This window comes from Oncorhynchus mykiss, chromosome 26, assembly GCF_057628025.1.
Source record: "Oncorhynchus mykiss isolate SJ-2025 chromosome 26, ASM5762802v1, whole genome shotgun sequence".
NCBI lineage: Eukaryota > Metazoa > Chordata > Actinopteri > Salmoniformes > Salmonidae > Oncorhynchus > Oncorhynchus mykiss.
The window spans coordinates 47,321,632-47,345,648 of NC_143047.1; the positions used below are offsets into that span (position 1 = coordinate 47,321,632).

Below are 24,017 nucleotides of genomic sequence, written 5' to 3' on the forward strand. Positions count from 1 at the left end.
CCCCACCGCCCCCTGCCTCTGGGAAGAAAACCCCTCCACTACACCCCAAAGCCCCTGCCTCTGGGAAGATAACCCTCCACTACACCCCAAAGCCCCTGCCTCTGGGAAGATAACCCTCCACTACACCCCAAAGCCCCCTGCCTCTGGGAAGAAAACCCCTCCACTACACCCCACAGCCCCTGCCTCTGGGAAGATAACCCCTCCACTACACCCCACAGCCCCCTGCCATCTGGGAAGAAAACCCCTCCACTACACCCCACAGCCCCCTGCCTCTGGGAAGAAAACCCCTCCACTACACCCCAAAGCCCTCTGGGAAGAAAACCCCTCCACTACATCCCAAAGCCCCCTGCCTCTGGGAAGAAAACCCCTCCACTACACCCCAAAGCCCTCTGGGAAGATAACCCCTCCACTACACCCCAAAGCCCCCTGCCTCTGGGAAGATAACCCCTCCACTACACCCCAAAGCCCCCTGCCTCTGGGAAGAAAACCCCTCCACTACACCCCAAAGCCCTCTGGGAAGATAACCCCTCCACTACACCCCAAAGCCCCCTGCCTCTGGGAAGAAAACCCCTCCACTACACCCCAAAGCCCTCTGGGAAGAAAACCCCTCCACTACACCCCAAAGCCCTCTGGGAAGATAACCCCTCCACTACACCCCAAAGCCCCCTGCCTCTGGGAAGATAACCCCTCCACTACACCCCAAAGCCCTCTGGGAAGATAACCCCTCCACTACACCCCAAAGCCCCCTGCCTCTGGGAAGAAAACCAACGCTAAGCTAAACAAACCTCTCCTCTCTTTTCTCTCTCAGTTCTCTTTCTCTCTGTGTGTGTGTTGTACCAGGTAGTCCATCCATATCAATGATAGTACGCAGTAGTGGCTGTACTCTATACATTTGAACTCAGAAAGAGAGAGAGAGAGAAGAGAGAGAGAGAGAGAGAGAGAGAGAGAGAGAGAGAGAGAGAGAGAGAGAGAGAGAGAGAGAGAGAGAGAGAGAGAGAGAGAGAGAGAGAGAGAGAGAGAGAGAGAGCGAGGGGGAGAGAGAGAGAGAGAGAGAGAGAGAGAGAGCGAGAGAGCGAGAGCGAGAGAGCGAGAGAGCGAGAGAGAGAGAGGGAGGGGGAGAGAGGGTGGGAGAGAGGGGAGGGAGAGAGAGAGGGAGAGAGGAGGGAGAGAGAGGGAGGGAGAGAGAGGGAGAGAGAGAGAGAGAGAGAGAGAGAGAGAGAGAGAGAGAGAGAGAGAGAGAGAGAGAGCGAGAGAGCGAGAGCGAGAGAGCGAGAGAGCGAGAGAGAGAGAGGGAGGGGGAGAGAGGGAGGGAGAGAGGGAGGGAGAGAGAGAGGAGAGAGGAGGGAGAGAGAGGGAGGGAGAGAGAGGGAGAGAGAGAGAGGGAGAGAGAGGGAGAGAGAGAGAGGGAGAGAGAGAGAGAGCGAGGGGAGAGAGAGAGAGGAGAGAGAGAGAGAGAAGCCTGCAGTATGAAGCTGGAGCCCTGGAGGGTTCTATAGACCATCTCCTATCCTCTCTCCACCTCTCCTCTCAGCCCTGGAGGGTTCTCTAGACCATCTCATATCCTCTTAGACCATCTCATATCCTCTCTCCACCTCTCCTCTCAGCCCTGGAGGGTTCTATAGACCATCTCATATCCTCTCTCCACCTCTCCTCTCAGCCCTGGAGGGTTCTATAGACGTGCATCTCATATCCTCTCTCCACCTCTCCTCTCAGCCCTGGAGGGTTCTATAGACCATCTCATATCCTCTCTCCACCTCTCCTCTCAGCCCTGGAGGGTTCTATAGACCATCTCATATCCTCTCTCCACCTCTCCTCTCAGCCCTGGAGGGTTCTATAGACCATCTCATATCCTCTCTCCACCTCTCCTCTCAGCCCTGGAGGGTTCTATAGACGTGCATCTCATATCCTCTCTCCACCTCTCCTCTCAGCCCTGGAGGGTTCTATAGACGTGCATCTCATATCCTCTCTCCACCTCTCCTCTCAGCCCTGGAGGGTGTCAGTGGTGCTCTATGAGCATGCAGACATACTCTCCCCTATAGAGATGTTCACAGCACTACACACTCACAACCATAGAGGTGTTCACAGCACTACACAGTTACACTCACAGCCAAATAGATGTTCACAGCACTACACAGTTACACTCACAGCCAAATAGATGTTCACAGCACTACACACTCACAACCATAGAGGTGTTCACAGCACTACACAGTTACACTCACAGCCAAATAGGTGTTCACAGCACTACACACTACACAGCCATAGAGGTGTTCACAGCACTACACAGTCACAGCCATAGAGATGTTCACAGCACTACACAGTTACACTCACAGCCAAATAGATGTTCACAGCACTACACACTACACAGTCAGAGATGTTCACAGTACTACACAGTTACAGCCATAGAGGTGTTCACAGTACCCCACAACAGGAGACATACAGTAGGGGAGTGGTTCATTGGTTCAGCTAACAACCCTGATGTAACGTGTTGCAGACTCAAACACCACAACCCCCCCACGCCAAGCTCCGTGCTATTTCTGTCACACCAAGAAAAACAAAGACCTTTTCAACAAGAGGAATTTTGTTGCCCCATAATCTCATGACGCACTTCGATCTAGTTTGAAGGTTACAAACATTCAGCTACAAATACTGGTATACAATGAAAGCCTCTAGAAACTTGAAGTCAGCCGTACACTCCATCTATAAACCTGAAGTCAGCAGCACACTCCATCTATAAACCTGAAGTCAGTCAGCAGTACACTCCATCTATAAACCTGAAGTCAGTCAGCAGTACACTCCATCTATAAACCTGAAGTCAGTCAGCAGTACACTCCATCTATAAACCTGAAGTCAGCAGTACACTCCATCTATAAACCTGAAGGTAGTCAGCAGTACACTCCATCTATAAACCTGAAGTCAGTCAGCAGTACACTCCATCTATAAACCTGAAGTCAGTCAGCAGTACACTCCATCTATAAACCTGAAGTCAGTCAGCCGTACACTCCATCTATAAACCTGAAGTCAGTCAGCAGTACACTCCATCTATAAACCTGAAGTCAGCCAGCCGTACACTCCATCTATAAACCTGAAGTCAGTCAGCAGTACACTCCATCTATAAACCTGAAGTCAGTCAGCAGTACACTCCATCTATAAACCTGAAGTCAGCCAGCCGTACACTCCATCTATAAACCTGAAGTCAGTCAGCAGTACACTCCATCTATAAACCTGAAGTCAGCCAGCAGTACACTCCATCTATAAACCTGAAGTCAGTCAGCAGTACACTCCATCTATAAACCTGAAGTCAGTCAGCAGTACACTCCATCTATAAACCTGAAGACAGTCAGCAGTACACTCCATCTATAAACCTGAAGTCAGTCAGCAGTACACTCCATCTATAAACCTGAAGTCAGCAGTACACTCCATCTATAAACCTGAAGTCAGTCAGCAGTACACTCCATCTATAAACCTGAAGTCAGTCAGCAGTACACTCCATCTATAAACCTGAAGTCAGTCAGCCGTACACTCCATCTATAAACCTGAAGTCAGCCATCAGTACACTCCATCTATAAACCTGAAGTCAGTCAGCAGTACACTCCATCTATAAACCTGAAGTCAGCAGTACACTCCATCTATAAACCTGAAGTCAGTCAGCAGTACACTCCATCTATAAACCTGAAGTCAGCCATCAGTACACTCCATCTATAAACCTGAAGTCAGTCAGCAGTACACTCCATCTATAAACCTGAAGTCAGTCAGCAGTACACTCCATCTATAAACCTGAAGTCAGTCAGCAGTACACTCCATCTATAAACCTGAAGACAGTCAGCAGTACACTCCATCTATAAACCTGAAGGTAGTCAGCAGTACACTCCATCTATAAACCTGAAGTCAGTCAGCAGTACACTCCATCTATAAACCTGAAGACAGCAGTACACTCCATCTATAAACCTGAAGTCAGCAGTACACTCCATCTATAAACCTGAAGTCAGTCAGCCGTACACTCCATCTATAAACCTGAAGACAGTCAGCAGTACACTCCATCTATAAACCTGAAGGTAGTCAGCAGTACACTCCATCTATAAACCTGAAGTCAGTCAGCAGTACACTCCATCTATAAACCTGAAGACAGTCAGCAGTACACTCCATCTATAAACCTGAAGACAGTCAGCAGTACACTGCATCTATAAACACTTCATCTTCATCTTGTTCCCAAAAGAACAAAGAGTAGATGTAAAGATATTCTCAGAATGTCATTTCAGAGAGCGACCCCCCTCCCCCTCCCTCTCTCCCTCTCTCCCTCCCTTCCCTACCTCGCCCCTCCCCTCCCTCCCTCTCTCCCTCCCCACATCCCCCTTCCCTCCCTCCCCCCTCTCTCCCTCGCCCCTCCCCCTCCCTCCCTCCCTCCCTCCCCACTTCCCCCCTTCCCTAACTCATCCCTCTCCCCCTCCCTCCCCCTCCCTCCCTCCCCCTCCCCCTCCCTCCCTCGCCCCTCCCCCTCCCTCCCTCCCTCCCTCCCTCCCTCCCCACTTCCCCCCTTCCCTAACTCATCCCTCTCCCCCTCCCTCCCCCTCCCTCCCTCCCCCTCCCCCTCCCTCCCTCCCTCCCCCCTCTCTCCCTCGCCCCTCCCCCCCTCCCTCCCTCCCCACTTCCCCTCTTCCCTAACTCATCCCTCTCCCCCTCCCTCCCCCTCCCTCACTCCCTCCCTCCCTCCCCCTCTCTCCCTCCCTCCCTCCCTATCACCCTGACAACATTCACAGCTCGTGTCATGTCTTACAACATCAAGGTTATATCATTTTTAAGATGAATGGTCCTCGTTATTTAATCATTAAGGCCTGAGCCCAGAGTCAAGACAGGATATATCCAGGAAGAGGACCAACATTCTAATAGCCAGCTTCCTTTTCCACAACATTATGTTTGCCTGTTCGTTTGTAAGTTCACCATCATGATTCAACTTAGCAAAATAAGTTATTTTATAGCAGAAAAAGACAAAAAAATGAGTTACAGTAGGTGAAGGCTCAATATCTAGCCTTAGAAATGAGTTACAGTAGGTGAAGGCTGAATATCCAGCCTTAGAAATGAGTTACAGTAGGTGAAGGCTCAATATCTAGCCTTAGAAACGAGTTACAGTAGGTGAAGGCTCAATATCTAGCCTTAGAAATGAGTTACAGTAAGTGAAGGCTGAATATCCAGCCTTAGAAACGAGTTACAGGCCATGAAGGCTCAATATCTAGCCTTAGATACGAGTTACAGTAGGTGAAGGCTCAATATCTAGCCTTAGAAACGAGTTACAGTAGGTGAAGGCTCAATATCTAGCCTTAGAAATGAGTTACAGGCCATGAAGGCTCAATATCTAGCCTTAGAAACGAGTTACAGTAGGTGAAGGCTCAATATCTAGCCTTAGAAACAAGTTACAGTAGGTGAAGGCTCAATATCTAGCCTTAGAAACGAGTTACAGTAGGTGAAGGTTTAATATCTAGCCTTAGAAACGAGTTACAGTCCGTGAAGGCCAGGCGTTCTTAATGTTTTGTACACTCACTGTATATGGTGGAGTTGAGTTCTCTCAGCTTGGTCCCTTGGGGGATCTCTGGCCCCGTCTAATGAAACAGAGAAAGATGAAAGATGGATGGAAATAGAGAGTCACTGATGTAATGGAGGAAATGCTATACCTTCAGCAATTAAAAGGCACAAGGGCTGTTCTTAGGCACGACGCAACGCAGAGTGCCTGGATTCCGGCCCTCAGCCGTGGTATATTGGCCGTTGTATCACAAACTCTCGAGGTGCCTTGTTGCTATTATAACCTGGTTACCAACGTAAATAGAACAGGAAGAACGATATGTTTTGTCATACCTGTGGTATACGGTCTGATATACCACGGCTTTCAGATAATCAGAATGCAGGGCTCGCTACCACCCAGTTTATAATATGGAATATTCCAGTAGTTTTCGTCATTCTCTGAACCCAACCCACTAAAACCCCAACACTTGGCTCTGAAGTCTCTCGCCTGCCACTGACCACTAGGACTATGGGATTACAGTATACTGTATGTAGTAAGATACAGTACTATACAGTATTACACATGTAGGATTTACAGTATACTGTCTGAAGTAATATACTGTACAGTATTACATATGTAGGGGTTACAGTATACTGTATGTAGTAAGATACAATACTATACAGTATTACACATGTAGGGGTTACAGTATACTGTATGGAGTAAGATACAGTACTATATAGTATTACACATGTAGGGGTTACAGTATACTGTATGGAGTAAGATACAGTATTACTATATACAGTATACTGTAACCCCTACATGTGTAATATATAGTAAGATATATATATATATATAGTAAGATACTGTACAATATTATACATGTAGAGTTTACAGTATACTGTATGGAGTAAGATACAGTACTATACAGTATTACACATGTAGGGGTTGCAGTACACTGTATGGAGTAAGATACAGTCCTATACAGTATTACACATGTAGGGTTTACAGTATACTGTATGGAGTAAGACAGTACTATACAGTATTACACATGTAGGGGTTACAGTATACTGTATGGAGTAAGATACTGTACAGTATTACATATGTAGGGTTTACAGTATACTGTATATAGTAAGATACTGTACAGTATTACACATGTAGGGGTTACAGTATACTGTATATAGTAAGATACTGTACAGTATTACACATGTAGGGGTTACAGTATACTGTATGGAGTAAGACAGTACTATACAGTATTACACATATAGGGGTTACAGTATACTGTATGGAGTAAGACAGTACTATACAGTATTACACATATAGGGGTTACAGTATACTGTATGGAGTAAGATACTGTACAGTATTACACATGTAGGGGTTACAGTATACTGTATGGAGTAAGACAGTACTATACAGTATTACACATGTAGGGGTTACATTATACTGTATGGAGTAAGATACTGTACAGTATTACACATATAGGGTTTACAGTATACTGTATGGAGTAAGACAGTACTATACAGTATTACACATGTAGGGGTTACAGTATACTGTATGGAGTAAGACAGTACTATACAGTATTACACATGTAGGGGTTACAGTATACTGTATGGAGTAAGATACTGTACAGTATTACATATGTAGGGTTTACAGTATACTGTATATAGTAAGATACTGTACAGTATTACACATGTAGGGTTTACAGTATACTGTATATAGTAAGATACTGTACAGTATTACACATATAGGGGTTACAGTATACTGTATGGAGTAAGACAGTACTATACAGTATTACACATGTAGGGGTTACAGTATACTGTATGGAGTAAGACAGTACTATACAGTATTACACATGTAGGGGTTACAGTATACTGTATGGAGTAAGACAGTACTATACAGTATTACACATATAGGGGTTACAGTATACTGTATGGAGTAAGATACTGTACAGTATTACACATATAGGGTTTACAGTATACTGTATGGAGTAAGACAGTACTATACAGTATTACACATGTAGGGGTTACAGTATACTGTATGGAGTAAGACAGTACTATACAGTATTACACATATAGGGGTTACAGTATACTGTATGGAGTAAGACAGTACTATACAGTATTACACATATAGGGGTTACAGTATACTGTATGGAGTAAGACAGTACTATACAGTATTACACATGTAGGGGTTACAGTATACTGTATGGAGTAAGACAGTACTATACAGTATTACACATATAGGGGTTACAGTATACTGTATGGAGTAAGACAGTACTATACAGTATTACACATATAGGGGTTACAGTATACTGTATGGAGTAAGACAGTACTATACAGTATTACACATGTAGGGGTTACAGTATACTGTATATAGTCGGATACTGTACAGTATTACACATGTAGGGGTTACAGTATACTGTATGGAGTAAGATACTGTACAGTATTACATATGTAGGGTTTACAGTATACTGTATATAGTAAGATACTGTACAGTATTACACATATAGGGGTTACAGTATACTGTATGGAGTAAGACAGTACTATACAGTATTACACATATAGGGGTTACAGTATACTGTATGGAGTAAGATACTGTACAGTATTACACATATAGGGGTTACAGTATACTGTATGGAGTAAGACAGTACTATACAGTATTACACATATAGGGGTTACAGTATACTGTATATAGTCGGATACTGTACTGTATGGGTTGGGTTGGCGCCCCCCCCCCTTGGGTTGTGCCGTGGCGGAGATCTTTGTGGGCTATACTCTGCCTTATCTCAGGATGGTAAGTTGGTGGTTGAAGATATCCCTCTAGTGGTGTGGGGGCTGTGCTTTGGCAAAGTGGGTGGGGTTATATCCTTCCTGTTTAGCCTTGTCCGGGGGTGTCCTCGGATGGGGCCACCAGATGGGGCTAAGTATGCTCTCTCTAATTCTCTCATTCTCTCTTTCTTTCGGAGGACCTGAGCCCTAGGACCATGCCTCAGGACTACCTGGCATGATGACTCCTTGCTGTCCCCAGTCCACCTGGCCATGCTGCTGCTCCAGTTTCAACTGTTCTGCCTATGATTATTATTTGACCATGCTGGTCATTTATGAACATTTGAACATCTTGGCCATGTTCTGTTATAATCTCCACCCGGCACAGCCAGAAGAGGACTGGTTCCTCTCTAGGTTTCTTCCTAGGTTTTGGCCTTTCTAGGGAGCCACCGTGCTTCTACACCTGCATTGCTTGCTGTTTGGTGTTTTAGGCTGGGTTTCTGTATAGCACTTTGAGATATCAGATGATGTACGAAGGGCTATATAAATACATTTGATTTGATTTACAGTAAAGAGCCTATTTTACTATGCTGAACGGTCCATTTCATTCACAGTTCACACTCTAAATAAAACCTCATTGAACCAAACTGCAGTCTATTCCCTTTCAGATAAAACTAACATCATTTATCAGTGACTTCTCTGCTGACCTCTATAGCTTCTACCAGCTGCAGCCCACTGGGTTCCTCTCCTCTCCTCTCCTCTCCTCTTCTCTCCTCCCCTCTCCTCCCCCCTCCCCTTCTCTTCTCCTCTTCTCTTCACCTCTCCCCTCTCTTCTCTTCTCCCCTCTTCTCTTCTCCCCTATTCTCTTCTCCCCTCTTCTCTTCTCCCCTATTCTCTTCTCCCCTCTTCTCTTCTCCTTTCCTCTCCTCTCCTCTCCTCTCCTCTCCTCTCCTCTTCTCTCCTCCCCTCTCCTCCCCCCTCCCCTTCTCTTCTCCTCTTCTCTTCACCTCTCCCCTCTCTTCTCTTCTCCCCTCTTCTCTTCTCCCCTATTCTCTTCTCCCCTCTTCTCTTCTCCTCTCCTCTCCTTTCCTCTCTCCCCTCACATCTCGCTGCCGTACCCTTCCCCTCCCCCCTGTATCTCCATCCACTCCTCTCCGATCTCTCCCCCTACTCCTCCCCTCCTCTCTCTCCCCCGCTCCCTACTCCTCATCCTCCCTCTCGCTCCCTACTCCTTCTCCCCCCCCCCCTCCCTACTCCTTCTCCTCCCCCCAGCTCCCTACTCCTTCTCCTCCCCCCAGCTCCCTACTCCTTCCCCCCCCCTCCCTACTCCTTCTCCTCCCCCCCGCTCCCTACTCCTTCTCCTCCCCCCCAGCTCCCTACTCCTCTCCCCCCCTCCCTACTCCTTCTCCCCCCCCCTCCCTACTCCTTCTCCTCCCCCCAGCTCCCTACTCCTTCTCCTCCCCCCAGCTCCCTACTCCTTCTTCCCCCCCCCCTACTCCTTCTCCTCCCCCCCGCTCCCTACTCCTTCTCCTCCCCCCCAGCTCCCTACTCCTCTCCCCCCCCCTCCCTACTCCTTCTCCTCCCCCCCCGCTCCCTACTCCTTCTCCTCCCCCCAGCTCCCTACTCCTTCTCCCCCCCCCCTCCCTACTCCTTCTCCTCCCCCCAGCTCCCTACTCCTTCTCCTCCCCCCTCACTAACTACTCCTTCTCCTCCCCCCCCCTCCCTACTCCTTCTCCTCCCCCCAGCTCCCTACTCCTTCTCCCCCCCCTCCCTACTCCTTCTCCCCCCCCCCCTCCCTACTCCTTCTCCTCCCCCCAGCTCCCTACTCCTTCTCCTCCCCCCAGCTCCCTACTCCTTCTCCCCCCCCCCTACTCCTTCTCCTCCCCCCCGCTCCCTACTCCTTCTCCTCCCCCCCAGCTCCCTACTCCTCTCCCCCCCCTCCCTACTCCTTCTCCTCCCCCCCCGCTCCCTACTCCTTCTCCTCCCCCCAGCTCCCTACTCCTTCTCCCCCCCCTCCCTACTTCTTCTCCTCCCCCCAGCTCCCTACTCCTTCTCCTCCCCCCTCACTCCCTACTCCTTCTCCTCCCCCCCTCCCTACTCCTTCTCCTCCCCCAGCTCCCTACTCCTTCTCCCCCCCCTCCCTACTCCTCCCCCCAGCTCCCTACTCCTTCTCCTCCCCCCTCACTCCCTACTCCTTCTCCTCCCCCCCTCCCTACTCCTTCTCCTCCCCCCAGCTCCCTATTCCTTCTCCCCCCCCTCCCTACTCCTTCTCCTCCCCCCCGCTCCCTACTCCTTCTCCTCCCCCCAGCTCCCTACTCCTTCTCTTCCCCCCAGCTCCCTACTCCTTCTGCCCCCCCCCTCCCTACTCCTTTCCCCCCCCCTCCCTACTCCTTCTCCTCCCCCCAGCTCCCTACTCCTTCTCCTCCCCCCCCTCCCTACTCCTTCTCCTCCCCCCCCCTCCCTACTCCTTCTCCTCCCCCCCGCTCCCTACTCCTTCTCCTCCCCCCAGCTCCCTACTCCTTCTCCTCCCCCCCAGCTCCCTACTCCTTCTCCCCCCCCAGCTCCCTACTCCTTCTCCCCCCCCCTCCCTACTCCTTCTCCTCCCCCCAGCTCCCTACTCCTTCTCCCCCCCCTCCCTACTCCTTCTCCTCCCCCAGCTCCCTACTCCTTCTCCCCCCCCCCCTCCCTACTCCTTCTCCTCCCCCCCAGCTCCCTACTCCTCTCCCCCTCAGCTGCATGTCTAAATATGACATAGTGCCATTTTCTCCAGTTAGGACTGTTTCAGGCTGAACACACCATCTCTCCATTGTTATGTTACATGACCATGTCTCCCTGGGGAAGAAAAACCAGCGTAGCTTTAACTTACGCTGCTGTGTGTGTGTGTGTGTGTGTGTGTGTGTGTGTGTGTGTGTGTGTGTGTGTGTGTGTGTGTGTGTGTGTGTGTGTGTGTGTGTGTGTGTGTGTGTGTGTAGACAGAGTACTGTAGATTAATCAATCATAATGTTGCCGTGAGAGCACCTCTGTCACCTCTGACACCTCTGTCACCTCTGTCACCTCTGTCACCTCTGTCACCTCTGTCACCTCTGACACCTCTGACACCTCTGTCACCTCTGTCACCTCTGTCACCTCTGTCACCTCTGTCACCTCTGACACCTCTGACACCTCTGTCACCTCTGACACCTCTGACACCTCTGTCACCTCTGACACCTCTGTCACCTCTGACACCTCTGACACCTCTGTCACCTCTGTCACCTCTGTCACCTCTGTCACCTCTGTCACCTCTGACACCTCTGACACCTCTGACACCTCTGACACCTCTGTCACCTCTGACACCTCTGTCACCTCTGTCACCTCTGTCACCTCTGACACCTCTGACACCTCTGTCACCTACATTGTTTATTCTCACACCTCAACTCCCCCAGGGGGCAGAAGGAGAAAGGGATGGAAGTATTTAGCGTATAGCCTAGAGGCGTGTTTGTTATAGATTGTAGTAGTTGTGCCTGTATAGCCTAGAGGCGTGTTTGTTATAGATTGTAGTAGTTGTGCCTGTATAGCCTAGAGGCGTGTTTGTTATAGATTGTGGTAGTTGTGCCTGTATAGTCTAGAGGCCTGTTTGTTATAGATTGTGGTAGTTGTGCCTATATAGCCTAGGACTGTTTGTTATAGATTGTGGTAGTTGTGCCTGTATAGCCTAGAGGCGTGTTTGTTATAGATTGTGGTAGTTGTGCCTATATAGCCTAGGACTGTTTGTTATAGATTGTGGTAGTTGTGCCTGTATAGCCTAGAGGCGTGTTTGTTATAGATTGTAGTAGTTGTGCCTGTATAGCCTAGAGGCGTGTTTGTTATAGATTGTGGTAGTTGTGCCTGTATAGCCTAGAGGCGTGTTTGTTATAGATTGTGGTATTTGGGCCTGTATAGCCTAGAGGCGTGTTTGTTATAGATTGTGGTAGTTGTGCCTGTATAGGCTAGAGGCGTGTTTGTTATAGATTGTAGTAGTTGTGCCTGTATAGTCTAGGACTGTTTGTTATAGATTGTAGTAGTTGTGCCTGTATAGCCTAGAGGCGTGTTTGTTATAGATTGTGGTAGTTGTGCCTGTATAGCCTAGAGGCGTGTTTGTTATAGATTGTAGTAGTTGTGCCTGTATAGTCTAGGACTGTTTGTTATAGATTGTAGTAGTTGTGCCTGTATAGCCTAGAGGCGTGTTTGTTATAGATTGTGGTAGTTGTGCCTGTATAGCCTAGAGGCCTGTTTGTTATAGATTGTGGTAGTTGTGCCTGTATAGCCTAGAGGCCTGTTTGTTATAGATTGTGGTAGTTGTGCCTGTATAGCCTAGAGGCGTGTTTGTTATAGATTGTAGTAGTTGTGCCTGTATAGCCTAGAGGCCTGTTTGTTATAGATTGTGGTAGTTGTGCCTGTATAGTCTAGAGGCCTGTTTGTTATAGATTGTAGTAGTTGTGCCTATATAGCCTAGGACTGTTTGTTATAGATTGTGGTAGTTGTGCCTGTATAGCCTAGAGGCGTGTTTGTTATAGATTGTAGTAGTTGTGCCTGTATAGTCTAGGACTGTTTGTTATAGATTGTAGTAGTTGTGCCTGTATAGCCTAGAGGCGTGTTTGTTATAGATTGTGGTAGTTGTGCCTGTATAGCCTAGAGGCCTGTTTGTTATAGATTGTGGTAGTTGTGCCTGTATAGCCTAGAGGCCTGTTTGTTATAGATTGTGGTAGTTGTGCCTGTATAGCCTAGAGGCGTGTTTGTTATAGATTGTAGTAGTTGTGCCTGTATAGCCTAGAGGCCTGTTTGTTATAGATTGTGGTAGTTGTGCCTGTATAGTCTAGAGGCCTGTTTGTTATAGATTGTAGTAGTTGTGCCTATATAGCCTAGGACTGTTTGTTATAGATTGTGGTAGTTGTGCCTGTATAGCCTAGAGGCGTGTTTGTTATAGATTGTGGTAGTTGTGCCTGTATAGCCTAGAGGCGTGTTTGTTATAGATTGTGGTAGTTGTGCCTGTATAGCCTAGAGGTGTGTTTGTTATAGATTGTGGTAGTTGTGCCTGTATAGCCTAGAGGCGTGTTTGTTATAGATTGTAGTAGTTGTGCCTGTATAGCCTAGGACTGTTTGTTATAGATTGTAGTAGTTGTGCCTGTATAGCCTAGGAATGTTTGTTATAGATTGTAGTAGTTGTGCCTGTATAGTCTAGAGTCGTGTTTGTTATAGATTGTAGTAGTTGTGCCTGTATAGCCTAGAGTCGTGTTTGTTATAGATTGTAGTAGTTGTGCCTGTATAGTCTAGAGTCGTGTTTGTTATAGATTGTAGTAGTTGTGCCTGTATAGCCTAGAGTCGTGTTTGTTATAGATTGTAGTAGTTGTGCCTATATAGCCTAGGACTGTTTGTTATAGATTGTAGTAGTTGTGCCTGTATAGTCTAGAGTCGTGTTTGTTATAGATTGTAGTAGTTGTGCCTGTATAGCCTAGAGGCGTGTTTGTTATAGATTGTGGTATTTGGGCCTGTATAGCCTAGGACTGTTTGTTATAGATTGTGGTAGTTGTGCCTGTATAGCCTAGAGGCGTGTTTGTTATAGATTGTGGTAGTTGTGCCTGTATAGCCTAGAGGCGTGTTTGTTATAGATTGTGGTAGTTGTGCCTGTATAGCCTAGAGGCGTGTTTGTTATAGATTGTGGTAGTTGTGCCTGTATAGTCTAGAGGCCTCTTTGTTATAGATTGTGGTAGTTGTGCCTGTATAGCCTAGAGGCGTGTTTGTTATAGATTGTAGTAGTTGTGCCTGTATAGCCTAGGACTGTTTGTTATAGATTGTAGTAGTTGTGCCTATATAGCCTAGGAATGTTTGTTATAGATTGTGGTAGTTGTGCCTGTATAGCCTAGAGGCGTGTTTGTTATAGATTGTGGTATTTGGGCCTGTATAGCCTAGAGGCGTGTTTGTTATAGATTGTGGTATTTGGGCCTGTATAGCCTAGAGGCCTGTTTGTTATAGATTGTGGTAGTTGTGCCTGTATAGCCTAGAGGCATGTTTGTTATAGATTGTAGTAGTTGTGCCTGTATAGCCTAGAGGCCTGTTTGTTATAGATTGTAGTAGTTGTGCCTGTATAGCCTAGAGGCATGTTTGTTATAGATTGTAGTAGTTGTGCCTGTATAGTCTAGGACTGTTTGTTATAGATTGTAGTAGTTGTGCCTGTATAGCCTAGAGGCGTGTTTGTTATAGATTGTGGTATTTGGGCCTGTATAGCCTAGGACTGTTTGTTATAGATTGTGGTAGTTGTGCCTGTATAGCCTAGAGGCGTGTTTGTTATAGATTGTGGTAGTTGTGCCTGTATAGCCTAGAGGCGTGTTTGTTATAGATTGTGGTAGTTGTGCCTGTATAGCCTAGAGGCGTGTTTGTTATAGATTGTGGTAGTTGTGCCTGTATAGCCTAGGACTGTTTGTTATAGATTGTGGTAGTTGTGCCTGTATAGCCTAGAGGCGTGTTTGTTATAGATTGTGGTAGTTGTGCCTGTATAGCCTAGGACTGTTTGTTATAGATTGTGGTAGTTGTGCCTGTATAGCCTAGAGGCGTGTTTGTTATAGATTGTGGTAGTTGTGCCTGTATAGTCTAGAGGCCTGTTTGTTATAGATTGTGGTAGTTGTGCCTATATAGCCTAGGACTGTTTGTTATAGATTGTAGTAGTTGTGCCTATATAGCCTAGGACTGTTTGTTATAGATTGTGGTAGTTGTGCCTGTATAGCCTAGAGGCCTGTTTGTTATAGATTGTAGTAGTTGTGCCTATATAGCCTAGGACTGTTTGTTATAGATTGTGGTAGTTGTGCCTGTATAGCCTAGAGGCGTGTTTGTTATAGATTGTAGTAGTTGTGCCTGTATAGCCTAGAGGCCTGTTTGTTATAGATTGTGGTAGTTGTGCCTGTATAGCCTAGAGGCGTGTTTGTTATAGATTGTAGTAGTTGTGCCTGTATAGCCTAGAGGCCTGTTTGTTATAGATTGTGGTAGTTGTGCCTGTATAGCCTAGAGGCGTGTTTGTTATAGATTGTAGTAGTTGTGCCTGTATAGCCTAGAGGCGTGTTTGTTATAGATTGTGGTAGTTGTGCCTGTATAGCCTAGAGGCGTGTTTGTTATAGATTGTAGTAGTTGTGCCTGTATAGTCTAGGACTGTTTGTTATAGATTGTAGTAGTTGTGCCTGTATAGCCTAGAGGCGTGTTTGTTATAGATTGTAGTAGTTGTGCCTATATAGCCTAGGACTGTTTGTTATAGATTGTAGTAGTTGTGCCTGTATAGTCTAGGACTGTTTGTTATAGATTGTAGTAGTTGTGCCTGTATAGCCAAGAGGCATGTTTGTTATAGATTGTAGTAGTTGTGCCTGTATAGCCTAGGACTGTTTGTTATAGATTGTAGTAGTTGTGCCTATATAGCCTAGAGGCGTGTTTGTTATAGATTGTAGTAGTTGTGCCTGTATAGCCTAGAGGCGTGTTTGTTATAGATTGTGGTAGTTGTGCCTGTATAGCCTAGAGGCGTGTTTGTTATAGATTGTGGTAGTTGTGCCTATATAGCCTAGGAGTGTTTGTTATAGATTGTGGTAGTTGTGCCTGTATAGCCTAGGTGTGTTTGTTATAGATTGTAGTAGTTGTGCCTATATAGCCTAGGACTGTTTGTTATAGATTGTAGTAGTTGTGCCTATATAGCCTAGGAGTGTTTGTTATAGATTGTAGTAGTTGTGCCTATATAGCCTAGGACTGTTTGTTATAGATTGTAGTAGTTGTGCCTATATAGCCTAGGAGTGTTTGTTATAGATTGTAGTAGTTGTGCCTATATAGCCTAGGAGTGTTTGTTATAGATTGTGGTATAACAAACACGCCTAGGCTATACAAGGCACAACTACCACAATCTATAACAAACACGCCTCTAGGCTATATAGGCACAACTACTACAATCTATAACAAAATTTTTTATTTCAATACCTTTGATTAATATTTACAGACAAATATTAAAATGTTGAGTTTGTCTGAACAACTTGTCAATCAGCAAATGGCAACCTGACGATATATGAGCAGTGGTCTGTATGCTTAGTACTTCCTGTTCACCCACGACTGCGTGACTACACACCATCAAGTTCGCTGATGATACGATGGTAAGGCCTGATCACCGACGGTGACGAGACAGCCAATAGGAAACAGGTCAGAGCCCTGGCAGTGTGGCGCCAGGACAACAACCTCTCCCTCAACGTCAACAAGGAGCTGATGGTGGAGCTACAGGAAACAGGGGCAGGTCCACATCCACGGGCCCCAGTGGACAAGAGCTTCCTGTTCCTCTGTGTCCACATCACTGAGGATTTACAGACCTGCCATTACACCCTAACTACAGACCTGCCGTTACACCCTAACTACAGACCTGTCATTACACCCTAACTACAGACCTGCCATTACACCCTAACTACAGACCTGCCATTACACACTAACTACAGACCCGCCATTACACCCTAACTACAGACCCGCCATTACACCCTAACTACAGACCTGCCATTACACCCTAACTACAGACCTGCCATTACACCCTAACCTGTATAGACCTGCCATTACACCCTAACTACAGACCTGCCATTACACCCTAACTACAGACCTGCCATTACACCCTAACTACAGACCTGCCATTACACCCTAACTACAGACCTGCCATTACACCCAAAACATCGGATGAATCCCGCAACATATTCCAGTCTGTGCTAGAGAAACAGTCCTGTCGCTTAGCAACCGCTTCATCGGACCACTTCTGAATTGAGCGTGTCACTGGTACTTCCTGTTGGAGTTCTTGCTTGTAAGCAGGAATCAAGAGGATAGAGTTATGGTCAGATTTACCAAACGGAGGGCGAGGGAGAGTTTTGTATACATCTCTGTGTGTTGAGTAGAGGTCATCTAGAGTCCCCCCCCCCTCCCCCTCTCGTTGCACAGGTGACAAGCTGGTAGAAATTAGGACATGCTGGTAGAAATCAGGTTTAAAGGATTTCGTTTTTCCTGCATTAAAAAATCACTGGCCACTAGGAGTGCTGCCTCTGGATGAGCATTTTCTTCTTGGCTTATGGCCCTATATATCTCGTTGAGTACCAGCATCTGCTCTTGGTGGTAAACAGACAGCCGTGAAAAATATAGATGAAAACTCTCACCATAGTATGGTCTACAACATATCATGAGGTATTCTAACTCGGGTGAGCAGAACGCCCAGACTTCCTTAATATTAGAGATTGCGCACCAGCTGTTGTTAGCAAAGAGACACACCCCCCTACCCTTGAGTTTAGGAGATGCTTCCGTTCTGTCCTGCCGATGCTAAAGCTTCACAGCTATCCTAATAGTGGGCCTATGTTTACTTCCTGGAAAAGACTCATTCATTGCGTCATTCAAAACACATCAGTTTATCACCTTGTGGAATAGAAGAAACTGGATTTGTTAAAACCTACAGTTGCACTTTTATTAAATAATTCCCTATTTCTTCTCAAATAAGTTGAAATTGAAAACAACGTTTGGTCTCCACACGTTGTTATTAGATTTTCACCAATGCAGAACAAAATGTAGTTGTTTGAAACAACTTCATTTAGAAAATACAAACAAATGGCCAGGACAAAATGAGGAACTACTACTTGGTTGTGAAGCCTTTGGCCAAGATAACTGCTGCCCAACAGTTGCTGTAGCCATCAATGTGCTTGATGCACCTGTTAACCCTCGCAAGGCTGCCGACCCAGACGGCATCCCCAGCCGCGTCATCAGAGCATGTGCAGACCAGCTGGCTGGTGTGTTTATGGACATATTAAATCTCTCCCTATCCCAGTCTGCTGTCCCCACATGCTTCAAGATGGCCACCATTGTTCCTGTACCCAAGAAAGCAAAGGTAACTGAACTAAATGACTATCGCCCCGTAGCACTCACTTCTGTCATCATGAAGTGCTTTGGGAGACTAGTCAAGGATCAAATCACCTCCACCCTACCTGTCACCCTAGACCCACTTCAATTTATTTACCGCCCCAATAGATCCACTGACGATGCAACCGCCATCCCACTGCACACTGCCCTAACCCATGTAGACAAGAGGAATACATATGTAAGAATGCTGGTCATTGACTATACAGTGCCTTGCGAAAGTATTCGGCCCCCTTGAACTTTGCGACCTTTTGCCACATTTCAGGCTTCAAACATAAAGATATAAAACTGTATTTTTTTGTGAAGAATCAACAACATGTGGGACACAATCATGAAGTGGAACGACATTTATTGGATATTTCAAACTTTTTTAACATCTCAAAAACTGAAAAATTGGGCGTGCAAAATTATTCAGCCCCTTTACTTTCAGTGCAGCAAACTCTCTCCAGAAGTTCAGTGAGGATCTCTGAATGATCCAATGTTGACCTAAATGACTAATGATGATAAATACAATCCACCTGTGTGTAATCAAGTCTCCGTATAAATGCACCTGCACTGTGATAGTCTCAGAGGTCCGTTAAAAGCGCAGAGAGCATCATGAAGAACAAGGAACACACCAGGCAGGTCCGAGATACTGTTGTGAAGAAGTTTAAAGCCGGATTTGGATACAAACATATTTCCCAAGCTTTAAACATCCCAAGGAGCACTGTGCAAGCGATAATATTGAAATGGAAGGAGTATCAGACCACTGCAAATCTACCAAGACCTGGCCGTCCCTCTAAACTTTCAGCTTATACAAGGAGAAGACTGATCAGAGATGCAGCCAAGAGGCCCATGATCACTCTGGATGAACTGCAGAGATCTACAGCTGAGGTGGGAGACTCTGTCCATAGGACAACAATCAGTCGTATATTGCACAAATCTGGCCTTTATGGAAAAGTGGCAAGAAGAAAGCCATTTCTTAAAGATATCCATAAAAAGTGTCGTTTAAAGTTTGCCACAAGCCACCTGGGAGACACACCAAACATGTGGAAGAAGGTGCTCTGGTCAGATGAAACCAAAATTGAACTTTTTGGCAACAATGCAAAACGTTATGTTTGGCGTAAAAGCAACACAGCTGAACACACCATCCCCACTGTCAAACATGGTGGTGGCAGCATCATGGTTTGGGCCTGCTTTTCTTCAGCAGGGACAGGGAAGATGGTTAAAATTGATGGGAAGACGGATGGAGCCAAATACAGGACCATTCTGGAAGAAAAACTGATGGAGTCTGCAAAAGACCTGAGACTGGGGCGGAGATTTGTCTTCCAACAAGACAATGATCCAAAACATAAAGCAAAATCTACAATGGAATTGTTCAAAAATAAACATATCCAGGTGTTAGAATGGCAAGTCAAAGTCCAGACCTGAATCCAATCGAGAATCTGTGGAAAGAACTGAAAACTGCTGTTCACAAATGCTCTCCATCCAACCTCACTGAGCTCGAGCTGTTTTGCAAGGAGGAATGGGAAAAAATTTCAGTCTCTCGATGTGCAAAACTGATAGAGACATACCCCAAGCGACTTACAGCTGTAATCGCAGCAAAAGGTGGCGCTACAAAGTATTAACTTAATTAAGGGGGCTGAATAATTTTGCACGCCCAATTTTTCAGTTTTTGATTTGTTAAAAAAGTTTGAAATATCCAATAAATGTCGTTCCACTTCATGATTGTGTCCCACTTGTTGTTGATTCTTCACAAAAAAATACAGTTTTATATCTTTATGTTTGAAGCCTGAAATGTGGCAAAAGGTCGCAAAGTTCAAGGGGGCCGCATACTTTCGCAAGGCACTGTAGCTCAGCATTCAACACCATAGTACCCTCCATGTTGATCATTAAGCTTGAGGCCCTGAGACTGAACCCCGGTCCTGTGCAATTGGGTCCTGGAATTCCTGATTGGCCGTCCCCAGGTGATGAAGGAACACCTTCACTTCGCTGATCATCAACACTGGGGCCCCACAAGGGTGCGTGCTCAGTCCCCTCCTGTACTCCCTGCTCACCCATGACCTCCAACTCAATCATCAAGTTCGCAGATGACACAACAGTAGTAGGCTTGATTACCAACAATGATGAGACAGCCTGCAGTGAGGAGGAGAGGGCTCTGGGAGTGTGGTGCCAGGAAAATAACCTCTTATTCAAAGTCAACAAAACAAAGGAGATGATCGTGGACTTCAGGAAACAGCAGAGAGAGCAGCCCCCCTATTCACATCGACGGGACCGCAGTGGACAAGGTGGAAAGCTTCAAGTTCCTCGGCGTACACATCACTGACTAACTGAGATGGGTTACTCACACAGATAGCGTGGTGAGGAAGGCGTAACAGCACCTCTTCAACCTCAGGAGGCTAAAGAAATTTGACTTGTCAACTAAAACCCTCACAAACTTTTACAGATGCACAATCGAGAGCATTCTGTCGGGCTGTATCCCCGCCTGGTACGGCAACTGCACCACCTGCACCTGCAGGGCTCTCCAGAGGGTGACGCGGTCTGCCTTAAGCATCACGGGGGGAAATTACCTGCCCTCCAGGACAACAACCACCCGAGTCACTGCCTGTTTACTCCTCTATCATCCAGAAGGTGAGGTCAGTACAGGTACATCAAAGCTGGGACCGAGAGACTGAAAAACAGCTTCTATCTCAAGGCCATCAGACTGTTAAATAGCCATCACTAGCACATTAGAGGCTGCTGCCCTATATACATAGACTTGAAATCACTGGCCACTTTAATAAATGGATCACCAGTCACTTTAATAACGTCAAAATATCTTGCATTACCCATCTCCTATGTATATAATGTATCCTACACTATCCTACTGTATCTTATTCTATACCAATCTGACATTGCTCGTCCATATATTTTTATATTCTTGATTCCATTCCTTTACTAGATGTGTGTATTGGTGAATATGTTGTGTAATTGTTAGATATCTTGTTAGATATTAATGCACTCGTCAGAGGTAGAAGAACAAGCATTTCGCTAAACCCACAATGACATCTGCTAAACGCGTGTTTGTGACCAATAACATTTGATTTGATCTATTGGTAGATGGGTAAACAATACAAAAAAGCAGACATTGAATTTCCCTTTGATCATGGTGAAGTTATTAATTCCACTTTGGATGGTGACCTATTTGTTGAGTAGGCATGGCCAGGTGTAAATGGACCTGTATGGATTAAAACCAAGTTGAAACTGTAGGTGTGGTGGTAGGAGATTCTCAGGGACCTGTGCGGGCAGGGAGTGGTTGTTTATATCGATGACATTCTGATCTACTCGGCCACTCACACCGCGCATGTGTCTCTGGTGCGCAAGGTGCTTGGTAGACTGCTGGCGCATGACCTATACGTCAAGGCTGAGAAATGCGTGTTCTCTAAACGAGCCGTCTCTTTTCTGGGATATCGCATTTCCACCTCGGGGTAGTGATGGAGGGGGACCGCATTAGGGCCGTGCGTAATTGGCCGACTCCGACCACGGTAAAGACGGTGCAGCGGTTTTTGGGTTTTGCCAACTACTACCGGAGGTTTATCCGGGGTTTTGGCCAGATAGCGGCTCCCATAACCTCACTGCTGAAGGGGGGCCCGGTGCGGTTGCAGTGGTCAGCAGAGGCGGACGGAGCATTCAACAAGTTGAAGGCGCTGTTCACTGATGCGCCCGTGTTGGCGCATCCGGACCCCTCTCTAGCATTCATAGTGGAGGTGGACGCGTCCGAGGCTGGGGTGGGTGCCGTGCTATCACAGCGCTCGGGTACGCCACCAAAACTCCGCCCCTGCGCTTTCTTCTCAAGGAAGCTCAGCCCAGCGGAGCGTAACTATGATGTGGGGGACCGGGAGTTGCTAGCGGTGGTTAGAGCTCTGAAGGTGTGGAGACACTGGCTTGAGGGGGCTAAACACCCCTTTCTCATCTGGAACGACCACCAGAATCTGGAGTATATTCGGGCAGCTAGGAGACTTAACCCACGTCAGGCAAGGTGGGCCATATTCTTCACCCGGTTCCGGTTTACTTTGTCTTATAGACCGGGGTCCCAGAACGTAAAGGCTGACGCACTGTCCCGCCTTTACGACCCGGAGGATGGGTCCACCGAACCTACTCCCATCCTTCCCGCCTCAAAGCTGGTAGCCCCAGTGGTATGGGAGGTGGACTCGGACATCGAGCGGGCGTTACGGGCTGAACCCGCGCCTCCTCAGTGTCCAGCGGGGCGAAGGTACGCGCCGCTTGGTGTTCGGGACAAACTGATTCGGTGGGCTCACGTCCTACCCTCCTCGGGTCATCCTGGGGTGACGAGGACAGTGGGGAGCCTTCAGGGGAGGTATTGGTGGCCTACGTTGGCTAAGGACGTTAAGGGTTATGTCTCCTCCTGTTCAGTGTGCGCTCAGAGTAAGGCTCCTAGGCACCTTCCTAGAGGGAAGCTACAACCCCTCCCCGTTCCACAGCGGCCATGGTCACATCTGTCCATAGATTTCCTGACCGATCTTCCGCCGTCTCAGGGGAACACCACGGTTCTAGTGATTGTGGATCGGTTCTCTAAGTCCTCTAAGTCCTGCCGTCTCCTCCCGTTGCCCGATATCCCTACAGCCCTACAGACTGCGGAGGCGTTATTCACCCATGTCTTTCGGCACTACGGGGTGCCGGAGGACATCGTTTCTGATCGGGGCCCCCAATTCACGTCTCGGGTATGGAGAGCGTTCATGGAACGCTTGGGGGTCTTTGTCAGCCTGACCTCCGGTTATCACCCCGAGAGTAATGGGCAGGTGGAGAGAGTGAACCAGGAGGTGGGTAGGTTTCTGCGGTCGTATTGCCAGGATCGGCCAGGGGAGTGGGCACGATACATTCCCTGGGCTGAAATGGCTCAGAACTCCCTACGCCACTCCTCTACTAACGTGTCCCCTTTTCAGTGTGTGTTGGGGTACCAGCCGATCCTGGCACCATGGCATCCGAGCCAGACCGAGGCTCCTGCGGTGGAGGAATGGGTGCAGCGCTCCAAGGAGACCTGGAGGGCCGTCCAGGAATCTCTACGACAAGCGAGTGGACGGCAGAAGAGGAGTGCTGACCGCCACCGCAGTGAGGCCCCCGTGTTTGTACCGGGGGACAGGGTCTGGCTCTCGACCCGAAACCTACCTCTCCGCTTGCCCTGCCGGAAGCTGGGTCCGCAGTGTGTAGGGCCCTTTAAAGTCCTGAGGAGAATAAACGAGGTGTGTTATCGATTACAACTCCCTTCCTATTATCGTATTAACCCCTCGTTTCATGTGTCTCTCCTCAGGCCGGTGGTAGCTGGTCCCCTGCAGGACAGTGAGGTGCCGGAGGTCCCTCCCCCCCTCTGGACATCGAGGGGTCCCCGGCGTACACGATCCGGGCCATTCTGGACTCAAGACGCCGGGTGAGGGGCCTGCAGTACCTCGTGGACTGGGAGGGGTACGGTCCGGAGGAGAGGTGCTGGGTACCGGTGGGGGACATCTTGGATCCATCCATGTTGAGGGATTTTCATCGCCTCCATCCGGATCGCCCTGCACCTCGTCCTCCGGGGCGACCTCGAGGCCGGTGTCGGCGCGCTGCGGGAGCCGCGCGTCAGGGGGGGGGGGGTACTGTCACGAGTCCGACCGAGGGTGTTTCCCCTTCCCGGGCGGGTGGCGCTCGGCGGTCGTCGTCACCGGCCTATTAGCTGCCACTGATTGTTTTTCCTCCCCCTCCTTGTATGTTTAGTGGTAGCACCTGTTTATGTTTAATTAGTTTGTCTTTATTAGACAGCCGGCCCGCCTGGTTGTTGTGCGGGATTATTTCAGTGTAACCTTCGGCTCTGTTGTAGAGGTACGTGTTAGTGCCTGGTCGTGATT

The 24,017-nt window shown here is 47.6% G+C and overlaps 1 protein-coding gene across 4 annotated transcripts in view; it reads right to left on the reverse strand.

Annotated features, from left to right (window-relative positions):
• Positions 1–24,017, reverse strand: part of LOC118944435 (nuclear receptor ROR-alpha A) — a 287,286-nt gene that overhangs the window by 226,822 nt on the left and 36,447 nt on the right. The gene's annotated exons all lie outside the window — the stretch shown is intronic.